This window comes from Lacerta agilis, chromosome 6 (genome assembly GCF_009819535.1).
Source record: "Lacerta agilis isolate rLacAgi1 chromosome 6, rLacAgi1.pri, whole genome shotgun sequence".
Classification (NCBI taxonomy): domain Eukaryota; kingdom Metazoa; phylum Chordata; class Lepidosauria; order Squamata; family Lacertidae; genus Lacerta; species Lacerta agilis.
In genome coordinates this window covers 68,252,723-68,272,223 of record NC_046317.1, presented here as the reverse complement: position 1 = coordinate 68,272,223, position 19,501 = coordinate 68,252,723, and the positions used below count along the sequence as shown (strand labels likewise).

The 19,501-nt window shown below is 43.7% G+C and overlaps 1 protein-coding gene across 5 annotated transcripts in view; it reads right to left on the bottom strand.

The window, feature by feature from the left end:
• The window catches only part of TP53INP2 (tumor protein p53 inducible nuclear protein 2), a 31,187-nt gene extending 26,936 nt beyond the window's left edge, over nucleotides 1–4,251 (bottom strand). The window contains exon 1 of one of the 5 annotated variants that reach the window (XM_033153309.1): nucleotides 3,847–4,251. The gene's annotated coding sequence lies outside the window, so the exon portion shown is untranslated. Of the gene's footprint in view, nucleotides 1–2,333; nucleotides 2,380–3,477; nucleotides 3,614–3,846 lie in introns of those variants that run through there. The other 4 variants (XM_033153313.1, XM_033153312.1, XM_033153310.1 and 1 more) reach the window with 4 other exon arrangements.
• Nucleotides 4,252–19,501: the final 15,250 nt, after the last annotated feature.

The following is a 19,501-nucleotide window of genomic DNA, read 5'->3' as shown; positions in this document are numbered from 1 at the left end:
AACAGATGTTAAAAGCAGCAAGCTAACCAAATTCTTGGGCATGATGACTGCATGTGTGCTGCATTAATTACGTTGGAGGGGGCTCTGTTTAAAAAAATCTCCATAGCAAAGCAAGGCCTTTCATGTACTAATATGGAGGAATGATCACATTGACCCAGGAAATGCAGCATTACTGGTCAAATCAGACAGCACAACCAGCACAATCACTGTTCACCTTCTGGGCAAGCAAGAACAGCAAACCACCATTTAAGACATGGTTTTTAGTTCAGCTTCTTAAGAAGCCTTTCCAAACCAATACCAATACCAATATATTAGGTGTGAAAGTGAATGGACAGGCAAATTCCTTTGAAATTTCAGGTGCTAGAGGAATCGCTAAGTGAGCTTTCCAATGAGCAGGGCAGTGTGAGACTTCAGAGCCTTGCCTGTTCCCTCTGCCAGACCAGCAAGAGCAGAAACAGGGCTATAACATAGACTCTCCTGACTGATACAACTGCCTTTGGCTCTTTCTCAATGGTGACCTAGTGCTACTATCCATTCCAACAGGATGCCTGAACTGTTTTCATTCTAGCTGATTGCCATAAATACTATAACTTTAAGAACTGGTGCCTGAGTTTGTCCCCCCCCCCCCATCCCCATGTTCCTTTTGTAAACATTTTAAGGGTTAACTCAGAATATACACATTGGAAATAATATACATGACTAATTTATGGTATACTCTGAATATAACTTAGTTGAATACAAATTGTAGATTTGAGAGCAGGGACTGTCTTTTACTATTACTGATTTGTAATCCATTATGGGAGCCTTGTCAGCTGAAGAGCAGAAAAAAATGGTTCAAATAAATATCATGCAAAATAATAAAAATGCACACTAAATCATGCAAATTAACATAGTGTAAGAAGTTTTCATAAATTACACAAGTTGCAGAATTCAGCTTTTCTTGGTGCAGAATGTTGGAACATAAAAAAGAAAAGATGGTGCCGCTGAGAAGAGCACAACATCTTTGGCTGGTGAATATCCAAAGCATTTAGATAAATCTGAATTCAGAGAAGATGCCATGAAGGTCTTGTTCATGTAAGACTATGCTGCCATAGTTTTCATCTTGATACACAATTAGGGTAACAGAATGGTTTCAAATGCTGGCTAGGTGGTGTGATGATTAGAGCATTGAACTAAGACCTAGAAAACCAGGGTTCAAATCCTGATTTAGCCACGAAGCTCACTTGATGGCCATGGGCCAGTCATTGTCTCTCAGCTTAACCCTACCACACATGGTTATCTTGAGGATAAAATGGAGATGTGGGAAAACCCAATGTGTGACACCTTGAGCTCTGTGAAGGAAAGGTGGGACATAAATGTAATAATACATTTTTTTGTTGGGCTCACACCCTGAATTCTCCATACACAACCCATCATTCTTTTGCACATTCGGCTATTCCGCTTTAATAGTGCATAATGGATTTTGCTTTTCTGGGAAGATACGGACACAGGAAGCTGCCTTATATTAAGTCAGACAACTAGTCCACCTAGTTCAGCATTGTCTACACTGATTGGCAGCAGCTCTCCAGGGTTTCAGGCAGGGGATCTCTTTCAGAGGCTGAGGATTTAGCCACAAGCCCTTCTGCAAGCCAGACCAATGTTCCACCACTGAGCTACTGCCCCTCCTCTTCCCAGCTACACCCACAATTAAATTATGTGTTACATATAACATGCTGAATGAGCCCGAAATCCAAACTACCACTCAAATCTATAAAAAAGATGATGAGTAAAGTGCACCAAAGGAGAGGCACACTGAGCTCTAGTCCTCCTTCCCTTGGGTGCTTTATTTGCTGTGACACCGACCCTACCAGCTTCTTGCTCAGCAGTGCAAATACAAAAATAACATGACATTGCTCCATGCAGTCCTCTGCCCACCGAATTATCAAAGAAATGCAATGCACCGATCTCCAGCGCTCTCCAGTATATGGCAGCCTTCCACACAGCAGGTCAAAAGAGGACAACTTCAATACACGCGGGTGGGGAGCGGGAGGGAAGGATTAGAAAGGGCCGGCCTTGGTGACGACTCAATGTCATATGCAAATGACGGCGACGTCACCCCGGCTTCCAATCCCAGGCAGCCAATGCGGGGTGGGGGGGCTGAGATCAACCTTTAATCTTAATCCGTTGGTGGAGGAAAAAAAGTAACAAAAGAGGCAAAGACAAGGGAATGTTAGGAATCAAGCAGGGCCGTGAAACTGAGCGAGCGCAGAGCGGCTGCTGGTCCTCCAGGTCGAGGAAACGCGACGCCTTGTTTGTCGTTTCAACAGCTCTGCCTTTTGTTCCCATTTGCCTACGTCAAGAGGAGGGACCTGGGCACCGATCCTGCCTCCTGCAAGCCCGACGAAGTGAGGGACTCGCATAGGTCACGAAAGCTTGTTGTTGTTGTTACGCCACAACAGCGCATTTGTTCGCCCTTTGCGCTTGGCGCGGAGATACATTTCCATAGAAGGCCGGACGCTGCGGGTTCTCGCCTTCCCTGCCCTCCACCGCACCCCGATCCACAAGTGCATGCTCGGTTTATAAACTATAAGCCAAGAAGCGATCCAATAAGGCACGTTCGTAGTTCGCTTGCAAAGAGTCACAGTCACACACAAGTGAGAACTCTTCTCGTTTTTATTTTTGAATAAACAACCGGCGGGAGTGACGCCAAGGACAACAAATCAACTCCGCATTTTGCATTAGGAGCCCATATGCAGCGGTAGCTGGCAGGATTGCAGTGGGTAACAAGAGCTTGCTCTCAAGGAAACAGCTGAGCGAAAAAGCAGGCAGCCAACCCAACACACTGATCTGCAGTTGATTATGATGAACATTTTCCATTCGCCTGTTATGACCTCAATGAGACAAGCTCCACACAAACAAGGGGATGTTTTGCCTTCTTTCCGCTCCTTCGCCTCTCCCTCCCCACCCGCATCACCTTCCCAGTGTATTATTAATATCTGCAACATTTTGTTTTTGTTAATAGCCTTAGACAGTCAAGACAAAAGGCTCTTTCTGCATTTTGAAGCTAAGAAAGAGAGTCAGTTACAAACCAGCCAGATCCCGAACCCCAGCCTATTATTCCTGGCTGTCTCTTGCGCAGCCTTTTGTTTATTACCGAAGGCTCTTCAAAATCATAAATGAGCAACCATGATTATTAATGATTCTGCAATTACTTACATTCGGGGATCCGGTTTTAAAGTGGGATATTTTACTCTCAAAAACAAACGACGAGATTACACAGATATATAGATACACGCACCACATATGTCAATTTTTCATTTGCAAGCCAAAGCAAAGGAAGAGTATGGATTTTCAAAGTAAACAGGAGCCTTTCTTTGTCGCCGCCCGCCCCTGTCCAGACCCCCAGTCTCTCTCCCTGGTGACTCTAGAGGTCAAGATAGCCTGCTTCTAAACTCAACACAAAGATCTGTCCCTCCTGAGGTTTAGATGGTCTCCTACCTCAATATAATGTATTCGTGAGCTCCCTGCCAACCAGAGGATGAAATCGCAACGCGTCCATAACAACATATTGAGAAACATAAAGCGAAGCACCCGGCCGCATAGAGACTGTCAAATACAAAAGGGAATTCAAATGGCACACCAGAAGGGAAATCGATATCAGAGATGAACGTCCCCCCCCCTCTCCCTCTCTCTCACACACACACACACTACATGCAAAGGGATGGGCTCTTAAAACGTCGACAGCAGCAAAACAAAAATAACTCGCAAACTCCCTTTCGCCACAAAAATACAAGTTTGGAAATAAACCAACCGCCCTGGGCAAAGGGAATTGGGGGAGCGGGGGGGGGGAAGTAGAGCAGCACTTACCTTGCCTTTAATGTCATCAAATGCTTTGTAAACAACACCACACACACAAAAAGAAAACCCACAAGATTATTATTACTATTATTAAGCACCAGCTTTAGGCAGTCTGTGAGGTAGTTTTAATTGAAATCAACTAAGATCAATAATAGAAACGATTAAAAAAAAAGACCCTTCCCCCCAAAAAAGGATGCAGCAGGAGGAAGAGCAGGAGGTGGTGGTGATGTGAATGGTGTCTCGGGTCTTCTCAGAAGATATGCACCATTTGCAAACTGCAAGCAGCTGCCCTCGCGTCCGGACGCCCTCCCTCCCCTGGCTGTAGTCTTGGTATTATTTTTTTTCTGTTATTGCTGAATCCCCGGTTGATCTCGGCTCAGAAATTAGAACGTTCAAACAGCTGATCGTGGCGTCACAAAGGGGCCCGCCCGCTGCCGGAGCGGCAGCCGCTCTCTGCAGCCAATGGGAGGCGGACAACGGCTGGAAGGCGGGGCTTTGGCGCAGCGGTGGGGGGAGCTCTTAGCGCTCCACGTGAGCGCTGGAACCCGTGGAGGGGAAACGGGGAGGGCTCGCGGTGAGGCTGTGGTAGAGGTAGGATCCTGTGCACTGCTGGGTGCCGTGTGGTCAGCGGGGCCCGTGATTTGCCGGGGGAGGGCGGAGAGCCGAAAAAAAGAGGACGCATCCATCCCGAAAAGACTTGGGGTAGATTGAAGAAAGTGTGCCCGGCTGCTCCCTGGAAACTTGTAACTCGAGCGGGTGGGGATCGGGACCCTTCCAAGTTCTCCCTCTGCGCTAAAGTTTCCCTATCGAAATATAAAAAAAGTTTTTCTACAGGACTGTCACGGTTGAACTGCGGGACTGTCGCGCTTATTGAAGTTAAGAAATAGTCATCTGTTAGGTGTAGCTTGTATGTGGTAGAAGACTGGTCTGTAGGGATGTTGCCCTCAGGAGTCCACCGACATCCGATCATTCCTGACCATAGGCCATGTTGGTGGGGGCTGGTGGGAGTTCAACAGTTTCTGGAGGGTAATATGGAGGTTCCTCAGCCCTGGTCAACAGGGGAGGTTTGTGCCACCTGATTGACAGTGGGACGTAAACTGATGCCTCAGAAGATGGTGTACTGCAGGATTTTGAGGCTGGATGGCCATCTGTCAAGTATGCTGTCATAGTGGGTTTCCTGCATTGCCATCCACGGGGCAAGGTGAGGTGACCACCTCAAGTGGCAGGAGCCACCGGGACAGCAGATCCCAATGTCAATCTTTCTTCCCTTGTTCCTGATGTAGCTCTTCCCTCACCCCTTCTTCCCTGGGGCCATTTTGGAGTCTGCCTCAGGTGCTATATAATGTCTTGGGCTGGCCTTGCCTGCATGGATTGAGGTATATATTTTGCATATATATACGTGTGTGGAAAACAGGAGTGCCTGGCATGCTCTGGTCCATGGGGTCATGAAGAGTCAGACACGACTAAACGACAACAACAATATATAAGTGTTGGGAGGGACGCGGGTGGCACTGTGGGTTAAACCACAGAGCCTAGGGCTTGCCAATCAGAAGGTTGGCGGTTCGAATCCCCGCGACGGGGTGAGCTCCCGTTGCTCGGTCCCTGCTCCTGCCAACCTAGCAGTTCGAAAGCACGCCAAAGTGCAAGTAGATAAATAGGTACCGCTCCGGCGGGAAGGTAAACGGCGTTCCCGTGCGCTGCTCTGGTTCGCCAGAAGCAGCTTAGTCATGCTGGCCACATGACCCGGAAGTTGTACACTGGCTCCTTTGGCCAGTAAAGCGAGATGAGCGCCGCAACCCTGGAGTCGTCCCTTTACCTTTACCTATATAAGTGTTATTGGACTTGTCATAAATTATGCCTTTTTATGTTATTGTCATATGACCTTGCTGTTTTAGATTTCTCAGTTGTTCTCAATCTACATACAGGTGTATGCCTACCAAATGGTGATAATATTCTTTGCAACGGTGTGGATAACCTGTGGCTTTCCAGATCTGGCTGGTACACAAGTCCCACCACCCTCCCTGACCACTGGTGTACTGGTTGGAGCCAAAGGGATTGGGGGCCCAGCAAAACTGGAGGGTTGCAGGCTACCCACTCCTCTTCTAATCCATAAAGTCTTGTGCCATAATGCCATTGGTTAGTTTCAAAGGTGACAATAGACACTTCATTGTCAGTGATTCAAATGAGGGCCAAGTCCAGATGCACAAGGTCACAAAAATAAAACTGTTAGTAGGACTAGCCCATGTGCGCAATGCAATATGCAAGATTTTGAGATAGCACAGCTCATCATCTTCCTGCATATTCATGCAATAGGAGAAAACCCCTGGAAGAATCAAATATGTATTTCTGAGTGAAAGCATACTGTTAATACATTATTTCAATATTAAGATGGTATTGGAGGGAATTCTTGCTGAATTTGTTAGGTTAACTTTGGATGCTTCCAGGCAGAGGCGATATTTCACAAATGAGTTGTTTAATTCTGATTGTATCTGTGCATGCATGATTTGTCTTATGCTTCCTACAGTTATACTGCTATTTCCTGTTCACATCAGTGGGGAGTTGATGAAATATTTCATCTTCGTGTGTTCTGGCTCCTCCCCTCAATTGCCTCTCTCCCTCTCTCCACAACATCTGCATGCACACAGGTATTTCTGCCTGTGTGTGTGTGTGTGTGTGTATCTTTAATTTGTTTTCAAGTGTGCAAGACAGCAAGAGCAAATAATGCCAGCACTTATTAATGTTGTTTCACAATAAACAGAGTGGAGAGTTGTGCTTTATTTATTTCTTTAGGGGCGTGCTTGCACAGCATCCATTTCCATTGGACTTTAATAATACAGTGGTACCCCATGTTACGTTCGCGATCCGTTCCGGGTCGCGCCATGTAACCCAGGGGTATGTAATGCGAATGAACAAAACAAACAAACAAAAAACCTGGAAGTTTGCGGGTTTTTGCGCTTCTGCGCACCCGCACGTCGCGCACGCTTTGTGGAGGACTTCCTGGTCACGGAGATACATAACTCAAACGTACACAACACGGAGCGTACACAACATAAGGTATGACTGTAATAATAATAATAATAATGCAAGAGATCTTACACAAGGCCTCTGTATTAAAAAACACTTTTTTAAAAAAAAATCAGGGTGTACGTACTACAATTACAGTCTGCAAGGCTGAGATCTTGACACAAAAGCTGCTCCCAACTGGGTTGTTGAGATTCCTATGTGCCTTCAGCATGTACGGTAGCAACTGGCACATTGGCTGGGCTGCTGGAAACAAAATGGCTAGGATGTGCCCAGGTGAGGAGCAAATGGAAGTATGTTATAGTGTCAGAAGCCACTCACTGAAATGATATCACACACACACACAAATGCACTAACAAGTTTCCACGCCAATAGAAATTTAGGAGAAATCCTATATTGGACCCTTAACTGATCTGAATCCACTGTTTCACTGTGTGCACGTTATCTAAAAAGTAAAACAACATAAGATAAGATAGATTTAGGATACATTCAAAGCACTATGAATTCTGGGCGTTGTGATTTGTTATGGGTGCTGAGAGTTATGGGGAGACCTCTGTTCTCACAGAGCCATTTAACAGTCAATCCCTCTTCACATGGAATTCTGGGAATTGTAGCTCATTAAGAGGAATAAGGGGCCTCCTAACAACTCTCACTCAGAATTATCCTTTGGGGGATGCCATGACGGTTTGAAGTGGTCTCGTAGTGCTTTAAATGTATGGCCTGGATGGGCACTTATTGCAGCAAAAGAGTGGTATTCAATTAAGTTGTACTTGGAGTAGACATGTTGCAATTAAGGAACACTACTAAGTTAGGTCCATTAATTTCAATTGGTCTAGTCTGAATAAAACTTAGTTGAATGCCACCCTAAGTTGATAAAGTGGCCTCTAATCCGCCACAATACATCTTTCTCAGCTGCTGCAAGAACATTTTATAGTGATGCTGTAAGTAAGAGACTAGTCTGCTGCCTACCCCTCTGCACATTATTATCCAAATGCTGGGTGGTGTTCTCCTCTCTAGGGGAAGTGGCTGTCACAGTAGCAGCAAAGATAGTTTCAGCTAAAAACAGCTGAAAAGCCAGGAAGTGGTGTTAAATGATAAAACGAACCCCCACTTGCTTGGTTAAAAAGGCAATGAAAGAAACAATATCTGCCTTACCAGAAAAACAAGGCGGCGGTGGTGGTGGTGGGGATACTGCATCTTGAAGCTTCCCATGTTAGCTGTGGGGCTGAGGGCAGTTCACCCATCTCTTGGTTCTCCTGCCTGTATGTTATTGACGTGAGTTCAGTGGCCCATAGAAACAACAGTCGGTGAACACTCCAGCATCTATAACTTTGGCACATCCTCTGTGAGCTAGGAATTACAAGCCAACTTTAGCAGTTGACTTGAGAATATTAGACAACTCTACATCAGGATAGGGGATTGGATCTGGCTGGTATGCTGGAACTTTATCTTCCCCCATGTGGCTGGAAGGCAGACTGCCCCCCCCCACCTGTCAGTCACAGGACATCAATGACTTCAGGTGAACTAATTTTGCCCGCGTGGTTTGAAATTAAACCATGCGCAGTGCTTTGAAGCATCAGCAGTTAGCTGGTTGTTGTGGCTTCAAAGCACCACGCAAGGCTCTCTGCAAGCATCAATGATCAGCTGGGTGAAAATGGGTCAATAGTTGTCATTGTAGTGTTGGGTGATTGACAGGTGCATGGTGCCATGGGGTGGGAGGGGTGTGTGCAGGACCAAAACAGCCTCACGGGCCTAATAAGGCTATGAGGCAGAGTTCTCCACTACTGCTCCAGCTCCTGCTTGGTGCACATGTTGCCAGTGGTTGAAGCTGAGCATGTCCTCCCTCTTACATTAAGATGGAACATACATTAGAGAGAGGTGATTTATCTACATAAATATGTATATTAGCAGACTCATTTAAATAATGACTTAACCAGTTTGTAAATAGAGCTAATTTTGCAGTTCCCTGCACTCTGTCATTAGAATCCTGTGAGTTCCCGGGCATCATGTGGACAAACTAAATTGACTTGCCTTCGTTTATGTGGTTGCCTTACATTAAATAACTCTACTTTGCTCTGGCATAACACATTGTAATTGTAGAATCGTGGGTTAAGAACAAATTAAGCATTGCTTATTACAACGCCCTCTAGATGTGCAAGGGCATTCATTGTCCTCCACTTTTAATAACAGAGAAGATGCTGAAGTCAAAATGTTCCTTGATTATTATTTTTCAGGCACCACACAGTGTAACTGCAGGTCTTACCTCACCAGGATTCCAGGGGCACAAAATTGTGCAAAGCAAGGATGAGATGGCTCACTAGGTATATTAAGAAACACACACACCTGTATGTTCTTTCTTCGCAACAGCCTTTGCTGCAACATGAATCATGCACAGCGCCGGACAGAGCCTCATTTGAATGTCTGCTTCCTCCTCCCAGCTTGAAACTGAGCAGATGTAGGCTCCAAAGGTTCACCATCAGCCAACTCCTTTCCACCACACATACAAACACCCCAAAACACCTAGACATCTAATTAATAGGGATCTCTTTTGTTCTACATTGAACCATCAGGTGGTACTCTATATAGCTAGGACCAGCAAAATGTTACTATCCCACTGTGCCAGTTAGGCACACTTCACATTTTCTGTGTGGTGCATGCTTTGGGTTTCTTCGCATCCTTTTATACTTTGCAATGCTTATTGTGAGAAAGTACCTTACACTAAATCTATTAACGTTAGATCTTCAGAAATAGCAGCACAACCCTAAGCATGTCTGCTTATAAGCAATCCCTATCAAATTCAGTGGGGCTTACTACCAGGTAAGTAGGGTTATGATTGCAGCAAGGTGCTTGTTCATCAGTGAGTATATACTGATATATGCTGTACACACACATGCAGTTTGAAAGTAGCTCCTCTGAAGCCTTGTATGCACACCCTGATATACCATTTTACGAAATAAGATGAATCCAGAAGAAGTTAGTTCTCCTCAATTCCCAGTGAAATCAGCAAAAGCCCCTTCCATTTCAGTGAATCGTAACTAACTTAGTCTTGGTTCAGTATCCCTAATATTGTAACATCTTGTATTTTAATGCATGGACCTTCTAATTGGCAAAAATGCCCAACAGCAAGTGCCCATTTCAGGAATGCACAAATATTTTCCGCAATCACATTACAAAGTACCCTGAAGGGATAGAAATTCTAATGTCTGTAGAACCTGACAGGTGAAGAGTGCTGGCCTATCAGTAAATGTCTCACACTATCTTTGGCTGTGTGTACTTTGGCAGGGCTCTGAATGCTCAGCAGCATGGAAATGTCAGCAATTACATATGCACTGAGTGCCGTTTGTTCCCAAGAGCTATTACTATTATTATTATTATTATTATTATTATTTAATCAAGTTATAAAAATGGAGCCCAGGTAGGGAAGCCCACTCCAGTAGCAGCTAAGATCTGTCTGCTCTGGAAGCCATTTCTGGGTTAGTTCTTCTAAACTCCACCATTGTCCAGAGATTCAGAAGCAAGAGTAGCAGCTGGAACATCTGTGAGAAAGCTCGCATACACCCTTGCTTTGTTGTTGTTTAGTCGTTTAGTCGTGTCCGACTCTTCGTGATCCCATGGACCAGAGCGCGCCAGGCACTCCTGTCTCCCTATTAAAGTGAGTGCCTCAGGTGGCAGAAGCACAAGAGGCAACACTCTGCCTGCCCCACCACTGGTACGAAGGAGGCATTCTGGTGTGCGGAGAAGCCAAATAACAAAAAGCTTTGCAAAAAGCCCTAGTTCATGCCAAGTTCAGCAAGGCCAGGATGTTCCTGGGCACCATGTTGGTGCTCGGTTTCCCCACCCCCTGGGCAGAGAAGCCAAGTGGCAGTGCTTTGCGGTACACATTGATCTTGCCAAGTTTGGTGAGAGCCAAGGCATTCCATCAGCAGAAGTTGCAGGGTGGGCAGGTGCAGGGGGCAGCAATTCGCAGGTCACCTAAGGTGATGAAATGGGATAAGTCACCCCTGCTCCTTAGTAACTAAGTTTGCCTAAGTTTGTTTTTTGAGTTTATGGCAAGGTGCCTCAAGAACTTTGGTTTGTAAATAAAAGCTCACAGTTAAGGTATTCCATGGTCCACATGTTGTTAAGAGTAGATAAGAGAGGTAGTAGCTCATAAAAGGCTAACACTATATTTTCTTTTTTTAAAAAAAAAGATATGAATTGTGGTTTGAGCCAGACAGCTGCTTTGTTTTGTTTTAAAGTACAGACCAGGCCCCATTCAGATAGCTTGAGATGTTATCCAATTGAGGAGACACTTCAATATTTGTTGAACCAAATGTGTGTGTACATTCATGTGCACACATACTTTTAAAATTGCACAAAACATCAGGTGAAAATGAGGAGCATAAACTGGACAACACTCTTCTTGTTGACCAAAGGTTGCATCATGTCATGGGTCAATGATTTTGCCCTTTAAAATAGTCTTCCTCCTTGCATACAGTGGGCTCTTGAATCACTTGATGGTGAGCTTCCAAGCAGCCTGGGTGTGGCGGCTTTGTCACTGTAAAAGCAAACTCCAAATGAGTGTTAAGATGTTAGCTTTATTACATTTAGTTTCCTCAGGGGGCTCCACCCTCTGTTCAAATTTGTTAGTATCCAGGAAGGTCAGTTTAAGGAGACTTCCAGTTTACTCATGTGTTGTTGCTTTTGCAGTTACCATTTTGCTGCCTGGGGATCCTAGAAGCAGGATTGTGAAGTTGCAGGAATTGCTCTAATAAAGAATTTAATTTAGGAGATTAGACCCTGACCTTGTTGATTTATAGCACAATAGTTGACAGGGAGGGTTGTCCTTTTAAGGTTATTAAAATTTATCCTATTGAAAGTTAATCAATAAGGGGCCCTCACCTCAACCATGACATGATAGTCTTTGAGCCTGTCTCGCTTAAGTTTTATTTGATTTTTTTCAACCCCCCCAAATGTCAATATTTATTTATTTATTGGTCTTAGATTTTTGTATGTTAGTTAATCGCAGGGATAATCACTTTTAGTAAGACAGAGCCCTCACCTAGTCAAGGAATGTCTCTGTTTTACTGCAATACAGATAAGAAAAGAAGAAAAGCCTACTGGATTGGGCCAATGGTCCATCTAGCCCAGCATCCTGTTTGTACAGTGGCCAGTCAGATGCCCATGGGAAGCCTGCAAGCTCTCTGTCCACCTGTGATTCCTAGCAACTAGAATTCAGGGGCAGTGGAGGTAGAGAATAGCCATTGTGGCTAGTACTAGATATGTGTGTGTACGTGTGTGGGTGTTACATATATGCTGATTAAAATATTGATACTGAAGTAATGAAAGTACCTTAAGTGTCTTCAAGGAATCCAAGAACCCTATTGTACATTCTCCAGTCTTCTTACAGTCTGACAAATGTCTTTAGCCATGGTGGTAAATTCCTCCTCTTCCATGTCCTCCATTGCTGATACTGACTTTGAAGTTCTCCTCACATATGCCTAACTTCCATCTCCATAACCACCTCATTCCATTAAACCTGAGGGGGTTCAGCAGCTTCTTGTCAGACTCTGTTAGGTGTGGCCTGGAATTGACACGTCTTGGGGTTTTGTGAACATGACAAGGTTGGTTTCATCTGCCTGTCCCTTATCTGGAGTTTCCAGAGCCACACCTCAGATGCCTATAAAGGAGTCGGTACATACCTTCAGTGTATTTTAGCAGAGATAATTGTGCTCAGCTGAACAGGAACCTTTATTCTGCCCAATGCTATGCTTGTAATTAGCTGAATAATGCTTGCAGGGTCAAGTTAAAGAGTCTCGCTGGAAGTAGTTCCTGCCTCTTGTGTGCACTTTGGCTATTTTGCAGCTGAAGGCATCTGACACTTTGCCTCATCTTTTGAAACTTCCTGTTCCTTTTGCTGCTTAAAGTCGCAATCCAGTTGGGCACCTGTAGAACCATGCTTCGAGATGGTCTCATCTGATCTATCAAATAGAAGTTAAAACATGATGGTTGGGTACTTCTCTACAATGCAAAGCTTCTTGTCATACTCCATGATGACATAATGGCCGCTTTTAAGTAAAAATTGAGAATGAATTTATCAATCTAAGCAAGAACAAAGTTGCCTGTGGGCTGAAATCTAGAATGTCTTGTGAAAAAAGTAACATAAAATGTTGGAGTGCAATCTGATCTGCCACGTTGCTGTAGGTAAATTCATACCACGAATGCTGTACAGTTCATAAAGATGTTTGGTGGAACCTTTCAAGAATTTTCTGACTCAGTGGGCAATTACTGTTACTTAGAAGAGCTTGATAAACAACTTTATTTTGCCCATGTTGCTTCTTGGCTCACAAATAAGGAAGCACAAAGACAGAGAGATGTGCCTGCTCCTCTTACCTTTGGCATTCTTGGGTGTGTTCCTTCATTCATTCTATATAAATCTTGCAGCTTCTGTGTAATGTTCACAAACATCTTCTATCCAAAAGAGAACACTAAACAACAGGTGGGCCATAGATCTTTGAACTGCCACATCACTGAACTTGACTGTGAACTTTCTGTTAGTCTTTTTTCAACAGGAGTCAATGATCTTATGGCCCAATCCTGTGCATGTTTACTTAGAAGAAATTCCTACTGAGGTTAGTGGGACTTGCCAATGGGAACTCCTAGTTAGACTAACACTGCATAGGATTGCAGTGTTAGTCTAACTTTTCTTCATTCAATGTGAACACCAGTTTTATGGACAACCTAAAACACAGTGACTCGCCTCACTTTCAGCTGAAGGGAGGAGATCATCAGGTCATGAACATGAGGAAACCCATTTGTTATGGAAACAGAGCCATATCAGGAAATCTGGGAATGCTATGGCAATAACATGATGAAAAGCAGCTTAGAAATACAATAAATCAAATCAAACATTGCAATCTTCCTCCAAGCTGCGCAAGGTGAATACATGGGGAATCCCCATTTTATCCACACAACAAACCTGGGAAATAAATCAGACTAAGAGATAGTGACTGGCACAAGATCACACAGTGAGCTGTGTGACTGAGTGACAATTCACATCTTCCCAGTCCAAACCTGACAGTCTAACCGTTGAACAACACTGGGTAGAGTTGTTCCTTCTAGAGTGTGATCTTTTAGTTTGTCCAAATCCTGAGAAATTAGTTACGATGTTATGACTTAAGATAAAAGACTAAATACATGTACTGTATGCAGTGGATTAACAGAACCAGAAATTAACAGATTCAGAAATGAGAGAGTATTGGGGCAGGGCCGGCCCACTCATGAGGAAAGGCGAGGCAACCACCTCAGGTGGCAGGATCCACAGGGGCTGTAGTTCTCGATGTCAAGCTTTATTCCCTCCTTGTTTCTGATATAGATCTTCACCCATCCCTTCTTCCCTGGCAGGGAAGGGGGCATCATTTTGCCATTTGCATCAGGTACCAAAATGTCTTGGGCCGGCCCTGTATTGGAGTAAGCAACCTTTGGCTCATTGCCATGGACCCCTTCTCCTCCTATACCTATGCTGACTCTAACATCTTATGGAACTTACTCCTTTGTTTCAGTCATCCTAGAACATGCTGGAAAAACCCTAGATAGATGTTAGTGTGATTCATTCTCAGAGTATTTTGTTCTTGTATCTCTTGTCAGCACAATGGAAAGATGGAAAAGACTATTACGTCATGATCTGTGGCTGCAAATGTGTGTGCTTGCATGTATACACATACAAACACACACGAACTATTTCAACTCCCATAATAACTGTATCTCCAGGAGTGAGATGCAGGAGATCCCATCACCTTTGTCTGATGGATTGCAAAGCTTTCTAAACGCACAATTTTTCTCTGTGGTGTGTCTTTTAACAGGCTTGACCAGACTGGAAAAGACATTTCTATTATTGCAATTAGTCCAACATCCTCTAGGAGTTCCCTTCATTATAAATCATTCCCATCGTGTGTGTGTGTGTGTGTGTGTGTGTGTCCCCTTCCTGTTGTTTAAAATTCGTGTCATGGGCTCCTGTGAAGTGTTTTGTTTATCTTTCCTGAGATGAGTGGCAATTTAGATAGATCTAGTCTCTCCATAGCATCATGGGTGTCTATTTCTATTATTTTGTATGTTATCTGAAGAGGGGAAAGGATGCTAGAGAACAGCAAAGCTTATGCCCTAGAAAATTTGGGCACTTCCAGACTGTCACTATTTGTGGTGAGATTCAGCTGCATACTAGAAAATTCAGGTTGTGTAGTTGAAGTGGATTTGGCTCTATTGTGCAGGGAATATGATTTCCACATCCACCTTTACATAATAAGGAAAGTAACAAGAAAATGCATTGGAAAGTGTGGAATAACAGTTGTTTGACCCAACATAATACTAACCTCCCCGCAAAGAAACCTGAATGTTCAATAAACAACTGCTGTCACATAACCTCACCACAAAATTTCTGCAAACAAACAAGGATGAATGTTCAGTTAGCAGGTCAGTTGGAAGTTTTTAGGGTACCACAAGACTCTACATTGATTTATCTGCAGCAGACTAACACTGGCAGCTAACACTGTGGAAGAAGAATGCAGGGGACTTGAAATAGTGACTAGGCTCCTTTGGAAAGACTGCAACTGATTTGAATAGGTGGTTTTTGAAATCTGAGTGGTTTAATTTGGAATGTTTTACTTATTGCATCTTTGCAGGCTTGTTCAGGCAGGGGAATTTGGACTAATGTGCCAAGAATGAAATTTATTGTAATCTGCCCTGGGATCCACAGATGAAGGGCGGTATAGAAATATAAAATAATAGATAACTAGTGGAAGGGGCATGATCTCAGTGCTGCTGTCAAAACAAGACTTCAGGGCCCTCACTCAGTAGAGTAAGTAGGAGTGACCCCCTAAACAAGAGGGCTGGGCTTACCAAATTTTAAAATAGGTGAATGCATTTATAAATATATGTTAAATATAAATGTAAATATGTTTATAAATAAACATATTTATAAATATGTTAATACTATTTATATGTTTTAATATAAAGCAGTATGCAAGTGCTTTAAATGAAGCAAAACCAAGATTTAAAAAATTTCTTTTGCATCTTTCCAGTCTGCAATGATCCACTGGCCATGGCCAGTGTGAATGCAGCCATGGGAGATGAATGGTGCACATGACCTCATGGCCCCTACAGAGTTTGAGCCCTCACATGTTCAGCCGAACATTTGAGCAGAACTTGTAAACAGCACAGCTGGTAAATGATACTGGTCAGACCACTGATTTCACAACTTTCTCTTCTTCCCCATCTCTCTGTTTATACAGCATATAATTACTAGCTTAGTACATTTACTTCGGAGAGAGGAAGAAGTCCCAGAGGAACACCTTCATGGATAAATATATTGCAGAATGTATTAATCCAGTGATTTCAGTCTGACAGCATCTCCCTCCAGGTTTTCAAGATAAGATTATGAAAGGCAGGTCTCAAAGGTAATTTGGGCTTCAGGTAGTGAAATAATCACACTCCTTCATTGGAGGTTTTTAAGCAGAGGGTGGATGGCCCTTCTGTTATGGATGCTTTAGTTGAGATTCCTGCATTGCTGGAGATTGGACTAGATGGCCCTTCTATTCTATTATTGTAGACTGGAGGAAATAGATAGCCAGAGAGAAATGATATTGATGGATTAGTCAAGGGTGATGCAAAAATGTGTACTTTGTGTACTGGCACCTGATCCACATTGCTGTAATAAGTTTTATGTGTCTGTATGTAGCTATATTTGCCTCACTGTGACTTTGTGATAAACATCTGTTACTATCATTATCTAAGGAGGCTTAAGAGAAATAACATGCATGCCCTAGCATGCCTAAATTTATCCACCTGTTTGGCCCAGAGTTGTTCCTTAAATGAAAGGGAATATTTTTCCCTCCCTCTAAGCTTCATGCTCTCATTTCCTCCACCACCACTGATCCTAACAGGAACATTAAAATGACCTGCTTTGCCTATTTACATGAACTGCTTTGTAGAGTCATGCCTCTGCTTCAGCTCTTACTTTTGCTGCAATCTCAATAACTTTGCTGGCAATTTTTTTCTACCACATCTCCCCCCCCTGCCCCCCCCCAGGGTGAATTGCCCCCTCCCAGGTCATCAGAGTGAACATTTGATGAGCAGAGAGGGGATGATAGCTGCTGTGCTCAGCTGATTTGCATGGAGCAACTGAGGAGGGATGTGGGCTCTGTATATGCAAGAGTGTTGGGGGGGCACCTGCACCACCCCAAAGAGTTGGTCCAAGATGCATATGGCCCTTTGGCCAAAAGGAGGCAGCTGTAGGGATAAGCCACAATAAAATATCAGTAAAACAGCAACAAGCAGATCAAGGAGCAACAGGATCATATACTTTCAAGATAAAGTACTTTGGAAGAGCAAGTAGGTGTTTAATGCCTATTTGAATACCTTCCAGACCACCTGTTTCTTAAGCATTCAACTTTACCATATTGGCTGTGAGTCCTGAAAGACTTGCTCCCTGCCTTGCAAGCTTTTCCCAACTGCCCTGGGAGGCTGGGGATGTGACTGACTCCAGATACAAATGCTGCTGCTGCTGCTGAACAGAATCTTGGGCTGGGGTATTGTATAGGGGAGAGGGGTTGTTACTGTTGTAGATGCTATTTTTTCTATTTTCATTTTGGATCTTACATTTTATGTGGAAATTGTTTGGTTTGGTTGTGTACTTTTTGATGTTTTCTTTACTGTTCATGACTCCTTCTGCTTTGCTTGTAATTCTGCAATTTTTTAAAATACATTGTAAGCCTCCTTCAGCATGGTTTTAACTTTGTAAAGGCAGCATACAAATAAAAGCATTGATTGATTGATTGATTGATTGATTGCTTTGCTGGAGAGGTTAGGTGCAGTTTCATCACAGCAAGTCTTATCTGACATTCTCCTGTGCAATTTCTCATTACATTCCTTTTCTCAAAAAAGGTCTGATCTTTTGGGGAAGCGGGTTTGTTGTGCAAGACATCCCAGTCCACAATAATGGCAAGGCCTGGATTTGCTGGTATGTGATTGAATCCCACACAAAAATAGTGACAGCCTGGAAGTGCCCTTCATGATGGGGCCATATGAGACCCAGTTGGAATAGAGCTCACTCATTGAGTGTTCCACTTAAATAAGTGCTTTGAACATTCCAAAAGACACATAAGCTCACTATTATTATTATTAGTCTCTGCACTGCTGCTAATCACCCTGGGTCCTCCTCCTCCTCCTGCTGCTGCTATTGAAAACCAAACCCGGCACAAAGATCATGCTTGTTGCTAATGTTGCCACATCCATTCACTGGGGACTTGGGACTCTTTTATTTGCATCTACAGTAGTACAAATCCCATGGGTAAGCCAGCTCTGCTGATTGGAACAGCTAGGACAGTGGTGTGTTGCTAACTTTCTCTCTTAAGAGTATGCACTGGTGGATTTGTTCAGAATTCATCTTTTAAGCAGAGACATAAGAGCACAAAGAAGTGCTTGCAGGATCAGACCCATGGCCCATCTAGTCCAGCATCCTGTTCTCACAGTGGCAACCCAGATGCCTGTAGGAAACATGCAGAACCTGAGCAAAAACCACCTTTCTGTGGTTTCCACCGCATTTTTGTGTCTGAGACCTATGTGTTCATTTTGACGTCGGTGTATAGCCTGTTGTCCCTCACCACTCACAATTGCACATATTGCTCCGCATTCTAGTGGTGCTTTTGCCTGACTCCTTTTGCCTATTATGGGTGGAGCAGGAGAGTGCAGCCCAACAGCAACAACAATAATAATTAATAATAAGTTATTATTTATACCCCGCCCATCTAACTGGGTTGCCCCAGCCACTCTGGGCGGCTTCCAACAAATTATAAATGCAGCCCTATGCACACAAACAGGGCTATAAGCAACGAATTCCGTATGCATGGAATTTCATCTGCCATAGTAAGCAACAGCGATTGCTATGCGTCTAAAGGGCTTTGGGTCACAGCCTGTGATGGTATGAGGGACCTGTCAATCATTTTGTTCTCATCCATAGCAAGAGACCGGAACACTCTATTAATAGCATATTTGCAAAAACAGCAAATGCTGACATGCAGAACTATTTTCTGGGTGGGTGGGTGGGTGGGGTGGAGAGTCCTGTCTGGGTTACAGTGAATGAGAGGGCTGGCTAGGATAAAATGACTTTCAGTGCCCTAGTACCGTGTTAGTGACTCACCTAATTACCTTCCGGAGAAGAGAGCGATGACAAAAATGGGAGACAGCAACTTAGGGGGCATTCATGTTGATGAATGTGGAATTTGTGATCGTTAACATGTTAAATTATAAAGAATAATTAAAAAAAAAACCAGCAAAGGGAAGAGGTTCTCATTAAGAAACTGACTCATTCCAAGGGAGAATATTGGTCCATCTAGCTTTGTACTGTCTACAGTTGTCGTATTTCAAAAAGTGAAAATCCAGACACAAAATTTGTTGAGCTTCAAAAAGTTGCTTTTGAACTTCAGTTCCGAAATGGGTTGCCATATGTCCAGGTTTTCCTGGACATTTTGCCAATTTGTGAAAATTCCCCCCGGATGCCATTTTCGATGGCCGAATCCCAGATATCTCTGGGGGAAACCTGGACGTTTGGCAGCCCTAGCATACACTGATTGGCAGCTGCTCTTCTTCAGGGTTTCAAGCAGAGGTCTTT